The sequence below is a fragment of the Neophocaena asiaeorientalis genome, unplaced genomic scaffold (genome assembly GCF_003031525.2).
Source record: "Neophocaena asiaeorientalis asiaeorientalis breed wild unplaced genomic scaffold, Neophocaena_asiaeorientalis_V1.1 scaffold438, whole genome shotgun sequence".
Lineage (NCBI taxonomy): Eukaryota > Metazoa > Chordata > Mammalia > Artiodactyla > Phocoenidae > Neophocaena > Neophocaena asiaeorientalis.
The window spans coordinates 1,610,575-1,637,557 of NW_020173491.1; the positions used below are offsets into that span (position 1 = coordinate 1,610,575).

At 53.3% G+C, this 26,983-nt stretch overlaps 1 protein-coding gene across 1 annotated transcript in view; it reads right to left on the reverse strand.

Moving 5' to 3' along the window:
• ZNF423 (zinc finger protein 423) overlaps positions 1–25,692 on the reverse strand; it is a 267,722-nt gene extending 242,030 nt beyond the window's left edge. The window contains exon 1 of the mRNA XM_024747328.1: positions 25,637–25,692. The gene's annotated coding sequence lies outside the window, so the exon portion shown is untranslated. The remainder of the gene's footprint in view (positions 1–25,636) is intronic.
• Positions 25,693–26,983: the final 1,291 nt, after the last annotated feature.

A 26,983-nucleotide genomic window follows, 5' to 3' on the forward strand; every position in this document is an offset into this window, starting at 1 on the left:
CCTCTGACAAGTGAGGAGCTGGGGAGGCCGGCATGAACATGCACAGGCTTCAGAAGCCACGTCTAGGTAGCTGCTCGATTACTTGAGTTTTCTTCTAAAGCACGTGAGACTTTTTCAAAGCCTAAGTCCTGCTGAAAGACAGCACAGCTCTAGGCTCCAGAGTAAAGTAGGAAAGGGAATTTCATTCCATGTCACCCACATACAATAAACCTGGCTTGTGCTTGGGTGTTTTGTCTTTCTTCTAGACTACTAGCCACACTGTACAATGACCGTTATTTCTTTTCCCTTAGGCTGTGCAACGTCGGGCAAGGTACTCGTGGCCCCTCGAGGAGAGGGACCAAATCCAGCACCTCTGCATCCTCCATGCCAAAGACAAAACAGACTTTCCATGAACGTGTGTCAATAAATGAGGCCAAGAATTTCCAATCTCAGAATCCCCTGGTGGTCCAGTGGTTAAGACTCGGTGCTTCCACTGCCGTGGGCCTGGGTTCAATCCCTGGCTGGGGAACTAAGATCTCATAAGCCGCGTGGCACAGCCAAAAAAAAAAAAAAAAAATCTCCAATCTCAAAAATCACATTTTCCTTGACTTTCAATATCGTATCGCAGATTCCATGGGTTTGTGACGCTTACTACTCACCCAACTTACTGACTTGCCGTATAACACCTCCCATATTCTCTTTCTATTTACCCTCGCTCGGGAGTTCATGAACTTGTAGCAAAGGCAGCCCTTTGTAAGGTGTTCACACGATCACTGCCACCTTCCCTGACCCGGGGGAGGGGCTTCGTTAAGTGTGAAGTGAACAGGGAAACCAGCCCCCACCTCCTGTTCAGGAGCTGGCTTGGTCATCCACTTGCTTGAAGTAAGTTTCCAGGACATGAGGAGGCCCTACACGCTAAGCACTGCATGGCCCACATGAAAGGTTAACACTGTCTAATTACCCTGCGTTTTTAAATCACCATAGCCCAACCCCACAGAACTCATGCCTGTAACTTCCAGAATTCAACACAGTTCTGCAAGTTATTGGGACTTCTGGGAACTCGAACCAAGCCAGATGCATGACCACCTGCCTGCGAATCCCCCCTTGGGTGGAGTGGTAAGGAGGCTGACTCAGCAGGAAAAGCCCCCTTGCCATCTATTCTGAAGAAGAATGGCCTCGAAGACACACACCCACACGCCCGGGACGCCCCAGCAGCAAACTCGGGTTTACCTGCCGCAGCAGGTGCGAGGAGATTAATTTCCCCAAATGCTCAGAAGGGGAAATATGTTACAAATGACAAGTCAAAGAAAGAATGATGTACGACTCCTCGCTCAGGACCTTTCATCAGCTCCTCCCGTCCACCCCGTTGGTCCATTCCAGCCGTCGTCACCCTGGCTTAGGACCACGTCACCGCTTCCCCTGACGACCGCAAAACCTTGGTGGCTTATCCAGCCACTCGCCACACCCTGGGTGGGTGGGTGGGGGTGGGGGACAGCTGCTAGGTGGTAGGCACCAGAATATTCTTCTTGCTCCCCCTTCAACTGCCAACGTGGAAAATGTTTTATCCAGGAGCCTAAACGTCAGAAAGATACACATCAAGGATTCCTTTTAAAGGATGTTTAAAATAATCATCCTTTCAAAAAATATTACGCCCTCATACTCCTTAAAGAGTGACACTCCAAGTCTAAATTGTAGTGGCAAGGGATGCACACTTAGGTGGCAACATTAAAGAAATGCAAGGAAGTGATGGCCATAAAAGTCAGGCTAGTGGCTATTTCTGGAAGGAGGAGGGGGCTGTGGCTGGGATGGAGAACACAGATGGGGCTTCTGGGGTGACTGGCAAAGTTCTCTCTCCAACCACGGGAGGTGGTTTCAATGGCGTCCCGCCTTATAAGAATTCACTAAGTTCTACATTTGTTTTGTGGGGTGTCTGTATCTGTTTCAGTTTACAATAAAACAGTTCAAAAAAATAATAAAAGGAAAGCTTGCTATACCGTGGAGGTGATGCAACCTAAGGGCCAGCACATGGCTGGAGGGTAACGTGAAGGCAGCCCAGAGTCAGCTTACAGGTGGATCACGGTAGACCCGCCACCAGCATGTGTCTCGTGAAAGTTCTCAGTCCGGAATAAGCTTTGCTGGGTAATGGATGTTTTAAAGGATGGAACTGCACTTTTGCAAACACATACACCTTTGTCATATAGCAAAATTTCCTGTTTTCAGTCACTGTGCTCATATGGAATTAAGATCCCCAAACTCTGGAAGTCTCATTGGATTGGAATGAGTTGGGGGCCAAACATCCCCACATCCACCTTTAGGCATCAGGGCTCCCCGAAGGAGCCTAGGCGGGGCCAGGAACCTTGCCCCTTAGCCCTGTTCTCTTCACTGTGCTGAGTCTGTAAAGAGAGGTTTCTGGCAGGGACACCCCACTGGGCTGTAAGCTATTTAAGGGCCAGGATCACTTCTGACTTGCTTACGCTGTAACCCCAGGGCCTGGTGTTTGCTGAATGAATGAATGAGTCCTCATTTTACAAGAGCTTTCCTCTCTATTACATTCCACGGATCAGGAACCACGCCTGCCTTACTTGCCATGGAATCATCAGTGCCTAACCTAGGGCTCAGCACACAGAAGGTCCCCAATATATTCTAATAAAATAAATGAATGAAAAAAACAGCTGTTCTAGGGATGGAGGATACAAAGATGACCAAGACGTTGTCCTTTTGTCAAGGACCTCCTCATCTAGCAAGGAGAGGCACAAACCAGACCATGTGATGAAGGCAAAGGCAGAAAATGAGCAGATGGTGATGGGAGCACAGGAGGGGGCTTCGAACTGTGAGGGGAAATCAGGGAGGGCTTCTCGGAAGAGAGGACATGGATCTGATTCTTGAAGGAAAACCCAGAAAGTCTCCCCACTGGAAGGCAGGCAGCACCTCCTGGGAAGTGTCCAGGGTCTCCCCATCCACGCTGAGCTCTCCGCAGAACATCTGCCATGTCTGCTGCTTCCACCAAGAGTCATCTCCCCAAAGTCCTCTCATCATGCCATGATCACCACCTCCCCTCCAGCATACACACACACACCAAAGAAAGCTCTTGGCCTCCCAAATACAGTGTGACCTGGGACAAGTTACTTAACCTCTCTGAGGCTTTGGTTTCCTCAACAGTAGAAGGGAGATGATGACAGTGGTGCCTGAATTAGAGGGCTATTGGAGGATTACATGCCATAAACCGTGGAAAGTGCTCAGCACAGCACTGGGTACTGTCACTGAGAAGAGCTTCCTTCTGACTGCCATTGTTATTACTAAAGAGGGCATGCTTCCGAGGAAAGTAAACCCGAGTGTGTCCCCAGCCATCTCACACTTCGCTGACAAGGGCCTTGGATGTGCACACAGGTCTCCTTTGATCTTGTTCAAAGGCAGCATCTAATTCAGCAGGTCTGGGGAGGGGCCCGAGATTCTGCATTTCTAGCCAGCTGGTGAGTGATGCCAGTCCGTGGACCACACTTTGAGTAGCAAACACTTAGTCCAACTGACGCCCAGTCTCCTCCCTTGGAAAGTGGGAGCGATAACAACCACCGCACAGCGTTGTTACGCTGATTAAACGAGGCAATGTGCATAGAAAAAGCCCTGGCGCTCAGCTGTGTACATGGTTGGTGCTGAGAAGATGACGCCCCCTCCCAACCCCCGCCTCCCTCCTCTTCTCCCACCAACTGGCTAATTCCAAAGAGTATTCTTCTTGGCATACCCTCACCCAGAAACAATGTTCAAATAAGGCTTAATGGGGGATGAATGAGTGAAGAAATCCCTATTTAAAAGCCACTCGGGGGCTTCCCTGGTGGCGCAGTGGTTGAGAGTCCACCTGCCGATGCAGCGGACGTGGGTTCGTGCCCCGGTCCGGGAAGATCCCACATGCCGCGGAGCGGCTGGGCCCGTGAGCCATGGCCCCTGAGCCTGCGCGTCCGGAGCCTCTGCTCCGCAGCGGGAGAGGCCACGACAGTGAGAGGCCCGCGTACCGCAAAACAAAAAAAACAAAAAACAAAAAAACACCCACTCGGCAGGGCTTCCCTGGTGGCGCAGTGGTTAAGAATCTGCCTGCCAATGCAGGGGACACGGATTCGAGCCCTGGTCCGGGAGAATTCCACATGCCGCGGAGCAACTAAGCCCGTGAGCCACAACTACTGAGCCTGCGCGCCTAGAGCCCATGCTCCGCAACAAGAGAAGCCACCGCAATGAGAAGCCCGCGCACCGCAAGGAAGAGTAGCCCCCGCTCACCGCAACTAGAGTAAGCCCACGCCCAGCAACGAAGACCCAACGCAGCCAAAAATAAGTAAATAAATAAACTTTTTTTTAAAAACCACTTGGCAAAGAGGTTGAGATCCAGAAGCTGAGCCTGCAGGGTCCACACCCCTGGAGATGCAGTACGGGTATAACTGCCAGATGTGTCAGGAAAGACCTGTGAATCACAATCTCCCCACCAGCTCCCGCCCCACAGGGAAGTGGCCACCACTGAGGACATCCACCTGGGCAGCATCTGTCCCTCCCCACGTCTCCCCTCACCTTGGCTATGGGAGACGTACAGTTGCCAGGACAGAACTCCCCACTCGGAAGCCTTTGCACAGCGCTTCACAGGTACATAGACCCTGTGCACGCTTCCCAGCACTATGAAGCTGTCCTGGCATCCAGACCAGAGGACCGAGGCCCAGAACACTTTCCCGGCGTGAGGCCTGAACTGTACTTTCCAAGAGTGGTGGGGAGCCGTGAAGGGCTCGCAGCCCCCTGCCTGCCTGTCATGCAGAATGTCAAAAGGACACATGGGGCCCCCCAATACCCTCCACCCTAGGAACCGCGTGTGTTGACCTGTGGTTCTCATCTTTACCCTTGGTCTGAAAGGCTGGCTAGGCCAAGGCCAAGAGTGGGTCTTGGAATATATCACCTTAATAATTTAGGGGGAAATGAACTAAGTAAAGAGTCCACAACCTTCACATCTCTGAAATGAAGACGTTTTTATTTCCGGTGTTTCTTTTCATGTCCCTTTTTTACTGAGACTTAATTTAGATGCAGCAAAGTGCTCAAATCTTAAGCAAAGGGGGTGACGCGTTTTTACAGAAGACCTTCCCAGGACCGCAAAGTCTCCCACAGGCCCCTCCCAGCCATGCCCCAAGGCCAGTTGCTGCCGGACCTCTGTCACCAGACACCACTCTGCCCACTTCTGAATGGTACATAAATGGACACACACAGCACGCTCTCTTTTGTGTCTGGCTTCTTTCACTCAACATTATGTCTCAGAGATGCATCCAACACTTGGGATGGCATTGCACCATTTGTCCTCACTGCCGTGTTCATACTTTTAAGTTCTGCTTTCTTAAAGGTCAGGTCCAATCCTGTCCTTTTTCTCCCCCATCGGTGTCACTGACTAAGGGCACACCTTAGACCACAGAGCAGCTCATCCCGTTATTTCTGTTCTGCCATTTGTCTGGTTGCCGGTTTGAGGTTAAAAGCATTTCCATTACCGCGTATGGCAACCAAACTTCACTGAGCAGAGAGCTCCCTCTCTCTCCCGAGCACCACTGATGCTGAGATGGCCTGCCTTAGCGGGGCGGGGGAAGGCGGGAAGGGGCTGCGTCTGCGGGTCACCTGCTCCAGTGGCCAGGCGGTGGCAGGTAGGAGGGCAGAGCTGGGAGGGTTGGCAAGAGCTCTCCACTCCACCGAGGGAGCTTCACCACACCCTCGCCCCTGAAAGCCACTCCCCACAAGCCTCTTGCCTCTGGTGTCCGTTATCCAGGTAGGGACAAGAGAAGTCCATGCCTTCCACTTTCCTTCTCAGTCTGCCAGCAGACAGAGCTTTAGGAGAGGGTGTTGTAACATGGTGAAGCCACGGGCAGTTCTTCCAAATAATTAAGCAGCCCACATCTCCAGTGACTGATGAATGCATAAACAAAACTTGGAGTATCCATACAATGGAATATTATTCAACCTTAAAAAGAAGGAAATTCTGACACACGCTACAACGTGGATGAGCCATGAAGACATGCTAAGCGCAATAATCCAGACACAAAAGGACAGATACTGTTAGGTTCCACTTCCATGAGGCAAATTCACAGAGACAAAAGTAGAAGGAATAAGACACAGACCTACTGGAGAACGGACTTGAGGATACGGGGAGGGGGAAGGGTGAGCTGTGACAAAGCGAGAGAGAGGCATGGACATATATACACTGCCAAACGTAAGGTAGATAGCTAGTGGGAAGCAGCCGCATAGCACAGGGAGATCAGCTCGGTGCTTTGTGACCACCTAGAGGGGTGGGATAGGGAGGGTGGGAGGGAGGGAGACGCAAAAGGGAAGAGATATGGGAACATATGTATATGTATAACTGATTCACTTTGTTATAAAGCAGAAACTAACACACCATTGTAAAGCAATTATACCCCAATAAAGATGTTACGATAAAAAGTAGAAGGAAGGTTTCCAGAGGCTGGAGGGAGTGGGGAATGAGGAGTTAGTGTTTAATAGGTAGAGAGTTTTAGTTTGGGAAGATGAAAATTCTGGAGATGAATGGTGGTCATGATTACATAACAATGTGAATGTTCTTAATGTCACTGACCTGCACGTTTGACAACAGTTAAGACAGTGAATTATATGTTATGTATATTTTACCATAACTTTAAAAAAATTTTATTGGGGAAAAAAGTAAAATGCTGAGAAAAGGCAGGCAGATGCAAGAACATTAAGGCAAAAGTCATGATATTAATATGAGACAGAAATTCAATTCAAGGCAAATACCATTAAATAAAACAATGAGAGTGTTTTATTTTTTTTTTTAATTCAGTGGGTTTCCCTGGTGGTGCAGTGGTTGAGAGTCCGCCTGCCGATGCAGGGGACACGGGTTCGTGCCCCGGTCCGGGAAGATCCCACGTGCCGCGGAGCGGCTGGGCCGCGTGAGCCATGGCCGCTGAGCCTGCGTGTCCGGAGCCTGTGCTCCGCAACGGGAGAGGCCACAACAGCGAGAGGCCTGCGTATCGCAAAAAAAAAAAAAAAATTCAGTGAGAGTTTGCAGCCATGGTAAGTCCAAAGTAGAAGCAAGATGCAGAAGGGTGTACAATTGGCAACCAGAGGAAAGAGGACAGTAAAAAACTCCTCTCCCTCCTCTCGCTCGCTCCCAACGCCACTGCCGGAGGAAGCAAAATGTGTGGTGTGCAAGAAAACACACAAGCTTTCATCAGACAGAGCGAGTTCTGATCCTGGAGGCAGTGGGACACCCTCCCCTGGACGTGTTGGTCCATGTTTTCTCAAGTCTTGGAACCTTCAGAGCAAGTCCCAGGCTCTGAATGACTCCTTCCTCCAGCTTCTTATAAAACGAGGTTTTGCACACTGGAGGGCCCAGGAAACTCAAAACAGCTAGTCTCCAACCAAGGACCCATCTGGAGCTGACACAAAGATTCCTCTGCTTCTGGGCAATAATCAAAGCAACAGCCCCCAGCACTGCACACCATGCCCCCTCCCTCAGAGCCCAGGCTCTCCACAGCCTTTTCTCTCTTCACACTTCACAGCAGTGCTATGAGGCAGGGGCACTGGCTACATTTTACAGATGAGGAGACTGACGCCCATAGAAGACAAGTAACTGAGCTTAGGTTCCAAGCAGGAGGCAAAGCTTGGATGCAAGCTGATGACCTGTCAGACTCCAGAGCCCAGGTCTTAACCATTAGGCTATGGTGCCCTTCTGAGACATGTAAACAACCTAGGGGACTTCACAGCCTAAGTCTCCATGGACAACTGAATGGGTAAATAAAATGTGGCCTGGAAGAGCAGAACTCAGAGTGGGCCAAGGCTGGATCAGGTACACAAAGCCCAAACCATCCCTTAGCAATAATCTCACTGATTCACATTGAGAGTTTAGTTTTCAAATCACTCATATCTAAGAATCTTTTTGCTCCAACAGACCATGGAGGCAGATAGGAGAGATTTCGTTGTCATCCACAACTGATAAGAAAGGAAACTTAGAGGAATGATCAGAGAGGGCCATGGATAGCTAAAAGTCACACAGCAAGTTCCTATCGAGTTAGGCTTAGCATCCAACCAGGCCTCATCCTTTGACCCCAGAGACAGTCAGACCCCACTAGGCTCCCCAGAATGTGCCCCCAGATACAACATTCCAGAAGCACAGGGATACAGATGGAATTCTCTGAAGTCCGTGCAGCCTTCCTGCCAAGCCACCACATAATGCCTGCCTGCCAGCCTGACATTCAGCCCTCCGTTTTTTATTGCTAATTAATTTGGATGGAGATGTCTTTAAAACGAGACTTAACGTCGGGTCCTCCCCACTGTCTGTGAACCAATTTCATTACAACAGAAACCGTGTTGCCAAAATGAGAAATCCCCTCCTTTTCAGGCCTGTGCCCTTGAAGGCATCTTATTAGAAAAGACCATTTCTTAATTAACATTTTTGATCTTTAATCCATTACACATCCCTCTAATCCTGTACGGAGGTGCGGCTGGCCCACTTCCACGGGCTGGCTCTGGGCTGCGTGAGGCAGGCAATTTCAGTGCTGAGGGCTCGCTCACAGCTGGACTCCGCCGCGGACAGTCTGCCGCTCCCAGACACCACCTCTGGTCCAGCCATGGCTACATTTCCCGAGCGGGAACCGGGAAGGGGGGCTCGGTACAGACGCCCCCAGATGGGCCAGTCTGCAGACGAGAGTTCATTTCATTAACCCCTGAACCCTATCTCTGCTCGCCCCAGAATGGTTTCAAGCAAAGCCTGTTTTTAGCAGCTCTGGCTCCCACCAAGCTTGAGAGCCGCGAGGCTGGTCTTCCTTCCCATTTGCACAAATCTCAAGCAACTTGACCACATCTATACGAAGAGCTGGTCCCAGCAAGGTCATAGGACCCCACTTCGTAAAGCTTTGGGCCTGGCTCAGTGACTCCGTCCTTCCAGAAAGACTTTCTTCATTGGGTTTTGAGGACCCCACCCTCGCCTGGGTTTCCTCCTACCTCCCTGACCATTTGTCTGTCTCCTCAGTCTCACTTCCTCATCCCAACCTTCAGTACTGACGCCCCCTGGACACAGACCTCAACTCCTTTGTTCAGCCTGGGCTCACTCCCCTGGCAGGTGCATCCATCCCAGTTTTAAGTACCAACTACACACTCATGACCCCCAAACACATCCCTAGTCTCATCCTCCCTAGATCGCAGGACCACACGCTCATAAACACGTAAGAGGCATCTCAAACTTATGGCCACAACCTAACTCTTGAGCCCATGGCCACCATCCGCACCAGAGCGGCTCTTCCCACGACTGCCATCACGGTGAAGGGCCCCTCCAGCCACCCAGCTGCTCAGCCAAAAACCTTGGAATTGTCCTTGGTCCCCCTCCTTTTCTCATCCCCAACATCCAATCCAGGAGCAAATTCTGTTGGACCTCCTCCAAAATGAATTCCCGATCTGAGCTCTTCACCTCCTACCTGTGGTCCCAGGGCTCCATCTCTCACCTGGATGAGTACACGGTCAGCTTCACTGCCCACACACGGCTAAGGGGGCACCTCCCCAGCTCCCCTTCAACTCAGAATAGAACCCATGTGCCCACCATGGCTCAAGGCCCTCCATGAGCTGCTGCCTGCCTGCCTCCCTCCTCAGCTCCCGGACCTCCCTCTGTGCCCCCCTGCCCACGGTTCACTCTACTCCAGCCACAGTAATGCTACTTCCCTTCTCTGTCCTTCAATGAGCCCAGCTCCTTCCCACAGTGGGGAACGTCTAGAACACTGCTCCCACCCCCTCTGCATGGCCCACTCCCTCTCTGCTCAAGCACCCACCCCTTGGCAGAGGGCTCTGACCGCCCTCACCTCCTCCCCGCCACCCTATCAGTCTCCAGCCGGCCACCCTGCTGGTCCCCTCCCAGTGAAAACGTATTATGTATTTACTGGTTTCTTTTGCTGCTGTCGTCTCCCCCACTAGACTCACAGAAGGAATTCTGTTAGCCCTGCTCACCACCTAGAACAGTGCCCGGCACTTAGCGGGTATGTGCCAGCACTTAAGGTGCCGGCACTTAACAACATTTGTGACTGACAGAACGAAGCCTATCGGAACCTTGCCAGTGGTGACTCAGGCTCACAGCCATCACTGGCCATCAAGAAGTCCTGCAACACCAGCACTGAAGTTCATCCAGCAGCAACTGAGATGGTGGTTAGACGCTCAGTAGAACTTCCTGGTGATGTATGTTCTGAAAAGTTGTCCATGAGTGAATAAAGCACAGCTTGAGCCTCACGCTGGATTACGGAGGGCAGGAGGGAGAGAAAGCATCCATAGTGACAGGGGAGACGGAGCCTCTGAACAGTTAAGGGAAAGGGACAAGCTGACACGTGGTCCTTCAGAGACTCCAAAGGGCGGGACCAGAGTTCATGGAAAGAGCAGGCTCCCGGGAGACACATGTGCACAGAGGGCGGGCATGGGGCCGGGCCTTGAAGGACACGCAGCTTTGGGGTAGGTGACGGGGGAGGACACTGCAGGAGGAGGACACAGCCCAAGCAAAGGCACGGGGCTGGAATGAGGACGCAGGACGCAAAGGGGGACACCCCTATAAGAGACAGTTTCTGGGACCTGTGGAGTCCTCCACCCATCTCGATTCTCCCAACAAAATGCTCCAGTGAGACCCTCCACGGGACCACCTGCCTCAGGGCACCACGACCTCCCAGGCTGCTGAGGGCCCCTGAATCCGGCAGCCACAGAGCCAGCCCGGAACATGGGGCTCCAGGCTCCCAGTCTAGTACTCCTGCCGTTCAGCACTCCTCAAGCTCCCCCTTCATCTGCAACCCCAGACCCTGACTTGAGCTCTGGAAGCCACTGTGCTGCAGAGCATGAGGACAAGGGCCCTTCCCCCAACAGCCTCAGGGGGCCAAGGGGGCCAAACTGTCCTTCCCCTCCCCCAGGCCAGGGGTGGAGGGTGCTGGCTGGCCAATCTCTCCCTGAAACCAGACAAGCTCCCTTTAAGGAAACTCTGCCATAGCCCAAGCAGGCATCTTCCAGCCAGGCAGGCCCCAGGGCCTGGGCTGGGGACAGCACCTGGGGGGGACCGAGGATAACCCCCACGATGGAGACAGTTCAGTACCCAGCACACAGGCTGCCCTTGCACACTGGTTCACGCACCACCTTCACCTCGTGATCCCTTCACAAACCCGTGGGTCAGACTCAGGCCTACCCCTGGTCCCTGGGCGGGGTCCCAGCTCGGCAGTGGGCTGGAGAGGGGAAAGGGGGGTGCCAGGTTCTAAAGTCAGCCTATGAGGCGAAAATGCCATCTGCCCTGAGATACAGCTGCTGTGGCCTGGGGTACACGCGTGAGGGTGCTGGCCATGAGGTGCTTGGCTCCTATGTCAGGCGTGAGGGATGAAGACACACATCTTAAAATGCCAGAGGCACAGCCACCTGACACATGAGGGCCACACAGACCGCCATCCGAGGGAACAGCAGATTCTCACCTGCCTCTCAAGATCACCCAGGCAGCGCCCCCGCTGACTGCGATAGCCGACCCTCTTTAAACTGTTATTGCCCTCTTTTCTTGGCAAATGTGCATCTAAAGTGGGAGAAGTTAAATAAGCTGATGATGACCTATAAGTATGCACAGATTGCCATCAGCAAGGGCGGGCTGGGGGAGGGGGGCGTAAGATGCTGCAAACTTGCTGTGTGACACTGAGCGAGACCCCTAGCCTCTCTGAGGCTCAATGTCCACATATGGGAACAGGAAGGATAACAAAACCTATGGTCAAAGTGCTACTTCAAGGATTCAGTGAGATAATGCTTGCAGAAATGCCTGCCCGAGGGGGGTGAGGGGGCAGAGTGACAAGCACAATGGGCCTTGGTGACAGCGAGAGCCAAGTTCGAATCCCGACCAGCCACTTAACCAACCAGTTGACCCAATCTCTGCAGGAACAGGCTGCACATGCAAGCACAGACGTGCACAAACTCAAGGCCAGAACTGCAGGGGCACAGGGCAATCAACCCCCAAAGCGATCCCACAGTGTGGAGCTGTGGCCCGGCCTGGGCTGTGCCTTCCCTAAGGGGTGGATCCAAAGCAGCCCAGCCCCAGGTCCCTTGGGGTCTCCAAGCTCTGTGGCTTTGCAGGAGTCGGGGGCTCTGGCTGGAATCCCAGGCTGGCTGCCTCTCTGTTCTTTTTCTCTCCACATTTGGGGAAGGCATTTCCTCCTTCCCGGGGCCTGCGGGTCAGGTTTCCACCCAGATGGAAAGTCCCACCCAGGGGCCCCCAAAGGAGAGCTTACCATGGAAACTCCACGGGGCGCCCGCCAGACACAGGGGCAAGTGGCCACTGGCAGGCCTTACCGGGGCCAGGGCCACAGCCCTGCCAGCTGGGAGGGGAGGGGACAGAGGGGGCTCCAGCTGGACATTCTATCTCAGGCACAGAACAATGTTCACACTTACATGCAAAGCAAAGAGTGGCTGAGTGTGAGCATGTCTCGGTATGAGTGTGTGCATTTAGGCGTGTGTGTCTACAGAGAGACTCTGAAGTAGCAGCCCCGGCCCTGTGTCCTCTTAACCCTTCTGAGCCTCAGTTTCCCTGGCTGTGTCCCTCCTGAAGGCTGGACTCTACTCAGATAAGTAAATACAATAATCTTGCAAAAAGTGAACAAGGGGTGGGTACTGCTGGATGAAAGCCCTCAGATTCAACCACAGCCTGATTATAATCTGGGCAGAGAAGGTGGGGACACAGTGGGTGAGGTGTCTCCTGGGCTTTGGACCTCAAAACACAAAGATGTAAACAGAGCTTCCAAACTGTGTTCCAAGACTCCATGAGCTGGGGATACGTGGTCCTCAAGATAGGGAGAAGAGTTTCTAAGGTCAAAAATAGCAAAAAAGAAGCAGACTCACAGATACAGACAACAAACTAGTGGTTACCAGTGGGAAGAGGGAAGGGCAGAGGGGCAAAATTGAGGTAGGGGATTAAGAGGTATAAACTGTTAGGTATAAAATAAGCTACAAGGATATATTGTACAACATGGGGAATACAGCCAATGTTTTATAGTAACTATAAATGGAGTAAAACCTTTAAAAATTGTGAATCACTGAACTGTACACCTATACCTTATATAATATTGTATAGCAATTATACGTCAATAAAAAAATTTTTGAAGAGTCCTCCCCAAGACTCACAGCGACCACTGACAGACCAAGGGCTCTTTGAGGTCCTGCATTAAAGGAACCCGTTTGATTGCACTTAACCAGGCACTTAGGAAGGTAACCTGAGCAGCCGTCCCAGGACGCAGCCAGCTGAGGCGGCCTCATCTTTGCCCGGCTGCCTCCAGGCTGTACTGCATGTAACTCCTCGGCTGTGGTGTGCACTTAGGCCCTGAGCATTTTCCAGGGTCAATTTAAGAAAGAACTCGAGGAAAGATGTTTCTGTATCGTGTGCCAAATTGTTACTGAGACAGGGCTGTTGTTTGTTCAGTGATTAATGAGGATCCACACAGTAAATTCCTCAGCATTTAGTGCCAGGGAAAAATGTCTGTCTGTCCCAAGTACTTGAATCAGACAGAGGGGGCCACACTGCCCTTCATCCTATTTCTCTTTTGCCCTAGGCTGCCAGGAAGCTCACCTGCACGCTGACCCTGACCTTAGGCTGCTGACATAATTGGTTCTCTCATCAATTATTTTAGCTGACCAATGACGCATGGGCCCCTCGTCTTGTTTCATTAATAATCCCCAGAGCTGGTGTTTGTGGGTTGCTTGCCGTGTGCCAGGCGCTCTGCTGAAGGCACATCTTTCCTCTCACTCATTCTCATAACAACGTCACAAGGTAGGGCTTCAGTCTTCCCACTTTACAAATCAGGAAACCGAGCCATGAGGAGGTGAATAAGAGCATCAAGTCCATCCTCACAGCTAAGAAGCCAGGAGTGCTGCTGTGTGTGTCCACCTGCTCCCTGTCTCCTCGCCCCAGAACATGGGTCTGGAGGGCACACGGCCAGCCTAGGCATCCCTGTGGCCTAGACGGCACAGACAGACACCTGACAATTAGGTGATGAACGAAAAGGCGATAAAGCCAGGATTGAAACAAAGGTCAGTTGGCTTCAACCTCATGCAAGACTCCTGTCTTTTTGGTGTCGAGGGATGGTAAACCTCACGCTTAACCTTAACCTTAATACTAAATCTAACACTTAACCCTAACCCTAATACTAAACCTAAGCTTCCTTCTAGCACAATCCCAGATGAATTTAGCAACAACCAACCCAATGCTCCCTGCCCCACCTTGTCCTCAGTTCTGTAGGGCCAGCACTCTAGCCACAAAGGCTGGGGTGAGTGGTGGGGGGGCAGACACACAGCCTCCCGCGCAGATGGCGGAGCACGTGGGGTCTGCATCAGGGAGAGGGCAGCGGGGACGGGGTCAGGTTTCCCGTCCAGGAAGCCCAGGCAGATGGGAGCAGGGCAGGCCTCAGCCAAGCAGGCTCTGAGCGGGGTATGGCGGGGCAGGCGGGCCGCGCTGGCCCGGCTCACAGAAGCAGCTCCTCTGGCCTGAGGGCCAGCCTGGCGGGTGGGGAGGAGATGCCCTGCCCTGCTTCCTGCCCACTGTGGCTGGCCAGGAGCCCCGCAGCCAGCACAGGAAATAACAGGGGCCCCCAGAGGCCGCCCATGCAGGCCCTGCTCCGAGGCCGCCCAGGGAGGGAAGGAGGCCATTGTCGGCCTTTGTTTCAGTTTCCACAGCATTGCCCGGGCTCCAAGAGGCCCCTGGGAGCTAACAAAGCTCCCCCAACCCGCAGCTGTCCAGCCTCCCCCAACCCGACCCTGGGGACAGGCCCACTAGGCCCTGGGCTCTTAAAGTGGCAGGTGCAGAGTGGAAATGAAGTCATGTCCAAATTGGGGGTGGGGCGCACATGGGCCAGAGCGGGCTGGGCAGGCACACGGATGGATGGGCACTGAGGTCTATGTCTGCACCCGGCTCCGCCCAGCCCCAGGTCCAACAGCAGAGGTGCGGAGCTTTGGACGGAAAGAATGTCTGAAGCCCTGAGTGTACAACAAAGGAACCGAAGAAAGGAAACCCAGGGTAAGGAGGCAACCTGGACATCTCGGGCACCCACCCGGGTGGGAAGAACTGCCCGCATCCTTGAAAAGAGACATCCCAGAAGCAGCTCTTTCTGCTCATCTGCAAGCCTAGGGGTGTGGATGGGTGTGCGGTGCACATGTGTGTATGTCTGTGTACAAGTGTGTACATGTGGGTGCATGTGAGCACACTCAATGCACGCACGTGCACACGTGGAGGAACACACGTGAATGTCTGTATACGTGCGCTGTGTGAGCGTGTGCACTGGGGGGGGTGTACGTGTGTGCGTGTGAATGTGTGCGCGCGTGTGCTTATGTTTGTGAGCAAGTGTGCACACAAGCATGCACGCAAAAGGACTTGTCATTGTTACGTGCCCCTGTTGAAGAGCACTGCCGGGCTTGTGCCCGTCAGCAGTCACTCATTCCCACACTGGCCCTGGCGGCCTCTCACTAGTGGTGTGTCACTACCATGACCTCTTTAGGGTTCTTAGCACATCCTCTGGGATGTCATCCCACAAAGATGCATTACATCTCCATTGGGTCCTAGGTCGCTGTGAACTAGCAACTACGGAAGAGTGGGCCCTGGACTCAGACAAAACCAATCCAGGTTCAAATGCTGCTCTGGCCCGGACCAGCGGTGAAAGCCTGCACCTGTCTCTCAAACTCTCTGAGCCTCAACTGCTCATCTGTGAGACGGGAACGATACTACTTCCTACCAGCTGTGGTTAAGGAAGGTTAAACGAAGGGCGCATGTCAGGTACACGGCCCCCGCCTGGCCCCAGCGAATGCTCACTAGATGGCTGTTTTTTGTTATTGTTATTACAATTGCTTATAATGATGGTAGCTGAGGATACAACAGTGAGCAGAGCGGGCACTGCCCCTGCCTCCACGACCTTGCACAGTCTGCAAAGCGTGTAGCCTGGAGAAGGAGAATAGCAGAAGTTCAAGTGTCTCCTATTTACCGGATTCAGTATCAGTCTGATGAGCTAACTACTACCAAGTATGGCCAGCGGCCATCAGTTAAAGCACCAACCACAACAAAGGAAAAAAAGAATTATCAGTGTGGGCAAAATAATGGTTTTCTGAACCAGGCAGGCATCAGCTAGACAAGCTCAACCTAATACGTGCGTGGAGAGAAAGAGAGAGAGAGAGAGAGAGAGAGAGAGAGAACATGCGCACGTACCCACACCCGCCTCATGCTCAAGAATTTTAAGAGAGTGTCAGCTGAGATGACAACCGCCTAACCCCTGTGGGCTGCCCACAGCCTACAGCAGGACAGTGGCTGACACAGCGCTCACCATACCCATCCCAGAAGCTGGGCCCTGCAGAGTGCCCACCCAGGAAGCCAGGACCAGCCAGGTGGCACAATTGGGCCGACCTTGGCCATTTCCTACTGGCCGTGCATGGCTGCACAGTGGACGCATCAAGCTCCACCCAGGGAAGGAGCCTGATCATATGACAGCCTCAGAGCCTCTGCCTTTCAGACCAGACCCTGCCCACCAACCCCTGCCAACTCCCAACCACACCCAGCCTTCCCCACTTGGGAAACAAGCAGCGCCCCACCAGCCAGGGTCAGCTAAGTCAGGGTGGACCCCTGAGGACTCAGTCCCACCCCAACCCTGCATGGGGATGAAGGCGTGACTGCCCTGTCCACTGTGACAATGCCTAGAGACTGCCAGTTGAGACAAGGGGAAGGAGGAAGGGAGGGGCCCGTCAGAGCCTCCTCTGTTGACCACACAGATCCAGGCTGAACTAAGCTCCAAGACAAGCTTCCCTTGATGTATTATCAATGTGTTATCAAGAATAAAAGTGGAGGGCTTCCCTGGCGGCGCAGCGGTTGAGAGTCCGCCTGCGGATGCAGGGGACACGGGTTTGCGCCCCGGTCCGGGAAGATCCCACATGTCACGGAGCGGCTGGGCCCGTGAGCCGTGGCCGCTGAGCCTGCGCGTCCGGCGCCTGTGCTCCGCAATGGGCGAGGCCACAGCAGTGAGAGGCCCGCGTACCGCAAAAAAAAAAAAAGAATAAAAGTGGAGAGCACCAGGTGCCACCCTCAGGGGCTAAGGCTAACCTACAGGCATTCCCTCATATAATCCTCACAATGGCCCTAGGAAGCAGGATAAGTATCCCCATTCCATCCACATGAGGAAATGGAAAGTACAGAGAGGTTAATTAACTTACTCGAGGTCACACAACTAGTAAGTATCTCAACCTCAAACTTACTTCTTGCTCTTAACAAAGTGAACAAAACTCTGGCCCTGAACTGCTAAGGGAAAACACAGATGAAGACGCAGAAGTGAAGTTCTCCACCTTGGCAAACATTTGCTAGGTATCGGTCAGTTACCGAGCCAGAGCTGGGGTCTGGGAGCACAGAGAATCAGACATGGTCACTGCCTGAAGGAGTGAGCAGAGAAGCAAGGGAACCGGGCACGTACAGAAGGAACGTCATAACCAAGCAAAGGGCAGTGAGGGCCAGGATCAGGGCGGCCCCCGAGGCTCAGGGGCAGACACAATAATTACAGCAGGGCTATCATGGGATGCTTCCTGGAGGAGGAATCATATTTAGGCTGAGCTTTGAAGGATGAGCTCCACAGGCAGAGAGCCCGGCCAGAGCAAAGGTCAAGGGGAGTGGGCGAGAGGGCTTAACTCATCAAACCCTCTAAGTCCTGGCTACTCTGGGTGGTGTGTGAGCCATCAACACCACTCTAGAACTGGGTAGAAATGCAGAATCCCAGGCCCCATCCAGAACAGCTGAGTCAGAATCTGCATTTTTAACAAGATCACCAAATTTACCTATATGGTCAAATTTGAGCTCAGCCAATATAAACCACGCCTGGAAAACATGGAGAGACCTCCCCAAAGTCCTAAGGCACAAAGTCATCATCACCTACAGGCCCACACCCACATACACACCTGACTGTGGCCCTGGCTTATAGCCAGGCTTCCAGTCACCAAAAAACTGCTGATTTCCACCATCCACCAGTGGGGTCCTGGACCTTAGGGAGCACTCAAGGCTGGAGAAAGTAGGACCGGCCCGTCCAACATTACAGTCCTCATTACTGATGCCCCCCAAAAGCCCAAGAGCACCAGGAGAGGAGAAGGGGGACACCGGGCTTGCTGGAGTGGACAGTCCTCAATCAACGGGGCTGGGAGCAGGCAACCTCGCTACAAAGAGCAAGGGTACAATGGCAGAGCAGCTGCCGTGCACCAGCCTGCAGGTACAGGACAAATGACACAGAGTCCCTGCCTCTGAGGAAGCTGCAAGTACACCCAGAGAGGTGAAATCAGCAAGACAAGCCCCACTCTGGATTCACTCCAGCGAAACCATCAGCCAGGCCATGCGGGAGGAAAAAGGGAATCAGAAGAGAGACACCACACACACACACACACACACACACACTCCCTCACCCGTACCCTGGGTACCAGCACACACGTGCACACGCACATGTGCACGGCAGACACGGCACAGAGGAAGCGACGCACAGTGCAGCCCAGCAGGGGCCCCTGGCTAGTCCAGAGCCAGAGGAAAGGGTGGGCAGGAAACGCCACATCCCCCTCGGAGAACTGGTCCAAGTCAGCCCCAGGGGCCCAGGATGCCGCACAGAGGGGTGCAGAGGCCCCAGAGCCCCCAGGGGTTTGAGTCAGGGCCGAGGCACCTGGGCACACTCACACATACACACACACATACACACACACACACACACACAGTGTATGCCTCCGTGTGCACACAGGGCACAGACGCCCTACCTCGTGGACTGCTCACCATGGTAACAGAATGGCCACCTCTCAGCTCCAGTCACCACCTGAAGGTTTCTGAGGCCTCCTGTGCTGGGGGAAGCAGCTCTAACAAAGGCACAGCCCGGCCAGCCTGGCCAGGGGTCCACGGTGCAGCCCAGCCAGCGCATGCCTGCCGCGCTCCCCCCGGTGAGCTCGGGGCCACCGCATCTTCCTACCCAGCCTGCCTGGCTCCAGTCAGCTCAACTCCCCACAGACGCCCCAGCCGAGCTAATGAGAAACTCCCCAGCTGGCCCCATATAAAAACGCATTTCTTAAGTCTTTAAAATGCAAAGAAATTCTACTTCTATTCAGGACGTTTCTACTCCTTTAAAATGTCCCCTGGTCCTGTCGAGGAAATGACTGGGTTGGGGGCTCGAGCACAGGAGGTGGATAGCGCCAGCCAAGCCAAGGGGCACCCGGCAGCTTCTGTCGCCGGCCCCGGGATCGTGGGGAAAGGGGTTGGGACACCCTCACTGATGAGCCAGGTTAAGACGGTCACTCAGGAAAGAATTCAGGGTGAGGGACCCCAGGGGAGAGGAGGGGAGAGAGGGAGACAGTCTCTCCAGCCTTGATTTGAGGATTGAAGAAAATGTTTAAAGGTCCTGGGAGCCCCTAAGAAAAACTCCAAAGGGGAAAAGACCACCTACACAAAGACATTGGTCAGAGCATTGTTTATGATTCCAAAACTGAACGCAGTCCAAGTGTCCAGCAGGGAGGGGCAGTTCAGAAAATGAATGCCCATCCACCCAGAGACCCCCATGTAGCTGCTAAGAAGGGCAGGATATGTGGATCCAGGGGCTCCAGGAAGCTCGGGGCTCATGGGGGCTATATGGACCCCACCGGTGCATTCACCCTGCACTTCATCTAGAGAGAAGGGTTTTATACACGGATGGAGCTGGCAAAGGGGCCAAGAGAAATGTAAACAGCGAGTGTGTAGAAGCACAAGGTAGTGGGTGGAGTCTCTGTGAAGTAGTTGAAATAATAAATACATGCTCTAGGAAAACACAAGTGGGGTGGGGAGGCAGCTCTGAGAAGGTTCAGAAGTGCAGGCTGGGCTGCACCGAGGGGCCTCAACTCCCTGCGGTGAAAGGCCCAGTCTTCCAGACATTTCCGTCCACCCCACTGGTCACAACGTGGATGTAAAGGGCTGCAGGGGGTGAGAAGGCTGCCACCTTTGTCCGTGGTGGGCGCACTGACCACTCCCGCTACCCCGCAGCTTACCCAGAGTCCGATTAAAAGGAAAAGGAAAAGGAAAGGCTTCCAGCATCCCTCCCCCAAGAGGCCCCCCAGGCACCAGACACCCAGATGCCACTCTAATCTCCCTGCTGAGCAGGTCTCAGAGCCTGCAGCCCTAACACAGCCTCCCCCTGACCCCGCAAAGCGCACACATGCCCCACACCCAAGGACGGTCATGAGCAGAGGCCCAAGGGGAGGTGGGCTGGGGTCAGGCTGGTGGGAGTCTCTAAAGAGAGCCTGACCCAGTGTTTTCCAGACCTGGCCTTTGAATTTGGGAAATGTGCACAAGGCCTTCAAAACAGGCACCTCCTCTCCTTCCGGGCAGCAAACCAGGAGGCCTGGCCCTAGTTAGACTCTTCCACCTGACCCAGGAGGGACCTGGGCACTGAGCTGACCCTCCTCCCCAAGCCTCTAGATCCCCTGAAATGAAGAGCCTGAAACAACATTCTCATAGGCAGATCTGCCATTTACAGTTTAGATGCTACATTCATGCCTGAGCTGCCTGGGTTCAAATCCCAGCTCTGCCACTTCCTGGCTGTGTGACCTTGAAGCAGGTCATTAGCGTCTCTGTGCCTCACTTTCTATATGTGAAAAGCACTGAGAAGGAGGACTGGCTCCTAGAAGTGGCTCAGAAATGGGAATGTTGGTTTCATTAACCAGAGCAATGAGACCTGTAACGTGGCAGGAAGGCCTGAAACTCCGATCACACCAATAAGGTCTCAGGCTGCTGGGCCATCACAAACAGTTGAGTGTTCCTCTCCAACCACAAGTGTGTGTGTGTCACCACGCCAGAAATAAACCTGGCTAACCTGCCCGGGCATTGACAATGAGTATTTGTCAACAAATTAACTGTTTTCCGTCTCCAGACCACCCCCAGGCCCTTCTGGCACTGCATCCCCAGCTTGGTCCAGAGCAGCCATGGTGGAAGGAAGCCCAACCTGTCCCGAAACCTGGCCCAGGGAGGTGGGAGGCTCCAGTGAGACTGTGATTAGATCCTTCATCTCCCAGCTCAAAATTGGTGACCAGGGGAAGGGAGGCAAAGCTCAGTTTGTTGGGTTGGTTCCCTGAAACCCCACACGGTAAGCTTCCGATCATCCTGGCGCCTGCCACTCAGACACCTCATTGCAAAAGGGATTGAGGGAAGAGAGAGGAAGCACTGAAGGGAGGAAGGGCCTCCCCACTGAGCTGGGCTGGGGACAGGTGACGGGAAGCAGAGAGGCCTGGAAAGTCAAACCTGGAAAGTGGAACCTTGGTAAAGACACACCGGGCAACCTTCTAACGGTGGCCACGCTGAAACCAGCTGGCAGAAGGACACTCTTTGACCTGAACAATGTTTTTCAGATATATGAATTGCCCCAAATGAGATACCATTCCACATCTAGGAAGCCTAGAATCACCCCCCCCAAAAAAAAGATAAATTACACATATTAGTGAAGATGTGGAAAAATTGGAACCCTCATACTATATCTCAATAAAGCTGCTTTAAAAAGATACGAGTTGTTGGGCTTCCCTGGTGGCGCAGTGGTTGAGAGTCCGCCTATGTCACAATCAGCACTGAGGGATGGCTGCCCCGTAGCAGGGCCTGGGTCGCAATTCACAGTGCCCCCCAAACCTGCCCGCTCACCTGTGCTACCAGCCCACCTCGGATGGGCCTTTGAGCTCGGGACCCCTGCGGGGCTTTCACAAAGTACCATCACACTTCTAAGGAGTTTGACCCCATGGGCCAGCAAGAGGAAGAGCTTGGGAGTAATCTGTGATGCCTCCCCCCAGATCACATGCAAAATGCTCTGTGCATTTGTGAAGAGAATCCACACGCTTCCTTCCCTTGGATGCTCAAAGGCATCTGTGGCTCAAAACAGGTTAAGAATTTCTCTCACTTATAAAATAGATAGCTAGTGGGAAGCAGCCGCATAGCACAGGGAGATCAGCTCGGTGCTTTGTGACCACCTGGAGGGGTGGGATAGGGAGGGTGGGAGGGAGACGCAAGAGGGAGGGCATAAGGGGATATGTGTATACATATAGCTGATTCACTTTGTTATACAGCAGAAATGAACACGACACTGTAAAGCAATTATACTCCAATAAAGATGTTAAAAAAATTCTCTCACTTAAATTGTCTCTTTATAATATATTGTCCCTTCATCCTCCTTTTTATGGATAAGAAAAAACAGGACGCAATGGGAATGATTTAAAATCCCACACCTGCCAGGCACTCCCGTCCCTCGGCTCTGAAGGCAGTGCTTCTTCCCCCGGTTCCACTATCAGCAGCCCCATGTTTGCCAGCAGAGAGGCAAGAGTGGGCTCCCTCCTCCCGTGACCCCCTGGCCACGCGGGAGAACTGCTGTGAGCCGATCACTTCACTCCCCTCCCTGACAAGCCGGGCTCCCCATGACTGTCAGGGCCCCGACTCAAGGGCACAGACAAAGCAGGCCAGGTTGTTGCTGGGGGCAGTGGCCACAGGGTACCCACGGGGAGCGGACACCACTGTGCATTCTGCTTCTTTATTGGAGTTTTCCATCACATTCCCAGAGCCAGGAAAAGCAGGCAAGGGGAAGTTTGCACCCCAGGCAGGCTGGGTCCCCACAAAGAGGAGCTGCCTGGTACTCAAAGCTCTGCACTCCCAGTAAGATGCTCTCCGCCCACCCTCTTCACCTCACCCTGCATTCCTCTGGGCTGATGAGCTAAAAGATCCTCCATGGCCACCTTGGGTCCTGTGACGCCAGGGACCTTCCCAAAGCCCCCACGATGCCTTCAGGTCTCTGCTCAGCTGTCTACCAGCCAGAGTCAGGCGGTGCAGAGGCTAAACCCCAGTCTCTGGCTGCAGGAGGACTTAGGTTCGAGTCCCTTCTCCACAGCATCCTGGCTGGGGACTGTGGATCCACTACTATACGGCTCCAAGCCTCCTTCCCTTATCCGCCAAATGAGGACAGCAATTCTCAGTAACAGTGCCAAGGGTGGCTTGGGAGGCTTTGCTCCCCCATAATCTTCTTTGGCACCTGCCCCCATTTTCTGATGCAGCCAAGTGACATTTTCTCAGCTTAATGAAAAGCATTATACTAAAGCAGCTTCAACCAGGCCTTTGGCCCTGTCCTCTACCAGATGGCGGCCCCCAACCAGCCCATGGAGAAATTCTGGAGTTGCTTCTGGAAATAGCACCCACCTCATAGGGTTGTCATGATGGCCCAATGAGATACTGGAGGTAAAGCTTTTGCTCCATGCCCTGGCACATACCAAGTAAGCGTTCACTAAACATCCATGCCCGGCTCCAGGGCTGCCTCCCAAACCGACCTCATCCTGCCACCCGGGATTTGCTCCATCTCACAAGTCCCGTGCTCAGGGAATACAAGCTGACTTTAACAGCCCAAGCCCAACAGAACTGGGAAGGAAAATTTATCACATGAATGCTCTGTAAAAAAATCTTCAGAAACGGGCCAAAGGAAACAGAACAATCCATTGCCCGACTGTGGACTACCCAATGCCCGGGATGCTTTGCCCTCCCTTTCCCCATCTCCGAGCAGACGATCCAAAGCTGACTGGCACCAGGGAGTCCCTGAGGGCCGGAGGGACTCACAAGGAGCGGTGCACCTCTTCCCGCACACGCGCGTGGGGCGTGCTCAGCTCTTGGCTGGAAACGGGCAAGTCCCACAACCTTCGCCACTCCCGAGCGCCCCGGAGGCCCGAGGGCTGGCCATTCCACTGTGGCCTCAGAGCACCGCAGAACGCAGGCCCCCATGCAGCCCCTTGGCACTGCCCTGCCTTCTGCAGGCCGGCCCTAGGGATGCAGCCCAGGCGCCTGATGCTCCCTGCACCGGCCTCTCCATCCACCGCAACACTGCCAGCGCCCTCCTGGCACCCCGCGGCTGTCCTTGACTGTCCTATCGCCACTGACACCACTGGGAAAACAGCTGGGAGGGACGACTTTATAGGGACACGACCAGGCTGGGTGCTTTCCTGGTGCGGGGGCTCGGAGCAGAGTGGGGACCGTCTTCAGAGCTGGCTGCATGCCTGAGCACGTGGACCCCCAAATCTGTCAGTGCGCCTGGATGAGATGTGGAGCTTTATAACCTCACTGTGTTTCCTCCAGCCATGGGGAGTGCATCTCTCCCGCACAGAAGGCCACAGGGCAGGGACCACACGGCCCCTTCCCCTATCCTACCCAGTGTGGACCCCAAGGCCTGTCCTAACTCTGGACTCTTCCTCCCAAGAATTTGAGCACCTCCCCATTCTGCATTTAGACAAAGCCCCTGCCCTGGAGGGAGCCCCTGTCACCAAGGGCCAGGCACCTGCAGACACAACAGTGCCCAAGCCTGGGTCAGCCAGGACCCAGCCAGGACCCTTCAGACTCTCCAATCAGAACAGATCCTGCTTCAAAGAGCACTGGACTAGGAGTCCGGGAACCTGGGCTCGCGTGCTGGGACCCACTCCCTTTCTGCCCAGTCTATACCAGCATTTCCCAAATTTCAGTCATCTGGGAGCCATCTTCATGATTTTTGCTGACTCCAAGCATCACATACTATTACTTAAAACTTTGTCAACTCCATTTTCTCACTTAAATGACTTCCGCATCATCTTAAATCACACATGGCCATAAAATCACGAATTCAGTGTGTAACCATTCAAGTGTTAAATGTTCATATGCCTGTTCCCTAACACCTCGTTCTTGGAACTACTGACCCAGATCATACCTCCCTCCTTGCCTCAGTTTCCACACCTAAAAGAGAAGGCGGTGGGACTAAATGACTCCCTCGTAGGTCTTCTCAGGCCCAAGATTCTCCCCTGTGGAGCCGGAGCCAGGTGGTCAGGATCCTGGGACAGGAGACAAGGCAGGAGAGCCTGGCCCCTGCCAGACAGGAAGCCAGAGCCCTGCTGCCAAGGAAGGTGCTCGCTGGATGCACAGCCAACAGGAGCACCGTGCCCTCCACTCAGGAGCTCCCAAGGACCCCAAGCCAGTTCCCATCCCAAGCTCCATAGGCAGCTCCCAATTACAGAACTTTACAGTGAGAAAAACCTCATTCATCACCTCGTTTTATAGCTGGAGAAACTGAGGCACAGGAAGGAACTTAGCTAGGGCAGAACTGAGCTGCAAAACCCAAGTCCCCTGACTACCAAGTCACCCCCATCACCCCACAATGGCCAGGTACCCCACAAGTCTGACCTCCCCTTGTTACCAACTCCTGGAGGCCTGGGCTCGGGTCTGCACGCCCGAGAGTGCAATGCAGCCCCTTCCCGGAAGGCAAATACAGGAATTCTGATTTTGATTGGAGTTTAAATGTCCTATTAAAAGGGCTTTTATGCAGTTAGCTTGGAATGAATGTACAGCAACGCCCATGGCAGGGAGCTTCAAAAGCCTGTGTAGTCGGGGTGTGGTGGCCCATCTGAATGTGCCCACAGATGGAGACACAGTCCCCAGGGGAATAAAGGCATAGTGGTCTCTGTATGTAATAGATTTTATTGACCATATGGAACTGATGTAAAAATCGTGTTGCACGGGGTAATCTGGACTGGAGATAGGAATGTGACAGGAAGAATATGCTCCATAACCAGCTGGGTGGCTTTCTGAGTTCCTAAGCCTGCCCCCCGGGACCCCCACCAACTCTCCCACCAGCCCCTGGGCATTTACCTGATGCTGTCACGGAGGAATCCCAGGGAAGCGAGAAGTCCGAGGCCTCCCCCTCTTCAACTAAAAGAGAGAACAGAGACGGGCCTGTGAGTTTTAAATCTGTGCAAACAGGTCACTGGGGTGGGGCACAGGGCAAGGAGGAAGGATCACTTGTGGCGGTCCCTATAATACCCATGATCAGGGGGCAAAGGGGTCAAGCCTACAAAAGAGGCCTTTGTTGGTTTCACAGAGATGTAAAATAAGCAGAACAAAATATAAACAGCAAATAAGTGCTGTATCTGTATGGTTCCCCCATCCTTGTGCCCCTGGCAGACATCACAGATCGATCACAGCACTGCCTCAAACAAGACACAGCGTAAGAATCTTTCTCTACACAGTGCGACAGGCCATTACTATCTATAATCAGAGTATCCACTTGAGATAAAGCCATTTGACACTCACAGGAGTGAAGACTCAGTCCTCCTCCTGGTCCTCCAGACACTGACCTCCTACCAAGAGCCCTTAGACCACCATTGAGATGTGAAGGCTTTCTCGATTATTCCAAGAAACAAACAAGTGACTCTCAGAGGTTGGCAAAGCATGGTGTGCTATCCTCTACACTGAGAGCTGACCCACAGACAGACCTCAGGACATGCTGGGGTCGACTCTTCCGTGGTCAGCAGTCCTGGGCCAGTGACATCAGAAAGCAACTCACCGGACTTCCCTGGTGGTGCAGTGGTTAAGAATCCACCTGCCAGTGCAGGAGACAAGGGTTCGAGAGCCCTGGTCCGGGAAGATCCCCCATGCCGTGGAACAACTAATCCCGCGCGCCACAACTACTGAGCCTGTGCTCTAGAGCCCACGTGCCACAACTACTGAAGCCCGTGCGCCTAGAGCCCATGCTACACTACAAGAGAAGCCACCACGACGAGAAGCCGGTGCACCGCAATGAACAGTAGCCCCCGCTCACCGCAACTAGAGAAAGCCCGCGCACAGCAACGAAGACATAATGCAGCCAAATAAGTAAATAAATTTATTTTTAAAAAAAAAGAAAAGCAAGCAAGCAAGCAAATCACTTCTCCACTCCACCCCAGAGGCCACGGAATGAAGCTGGGGAGGGATGGGGTGTCCCCACTACCTTGTGGCCCGGTGTGTGAGACCAGGCTGGTGGCCGTGGAGGCCATGCACTAGGAGAACACGGGAGAAATTCTATACCGTATACTAAAGCTCTTGTCTTGGAATTAATCCCAGTCTAGGGCATGTAATAATATTAAAGCTGGGTTATGGACTTTGTAAAATGGAACTTTGTTTAAGCCAAAAATGTGCATACACAGTATTTTTCAGATTTAATGGGCTCTGAAGTTCTAC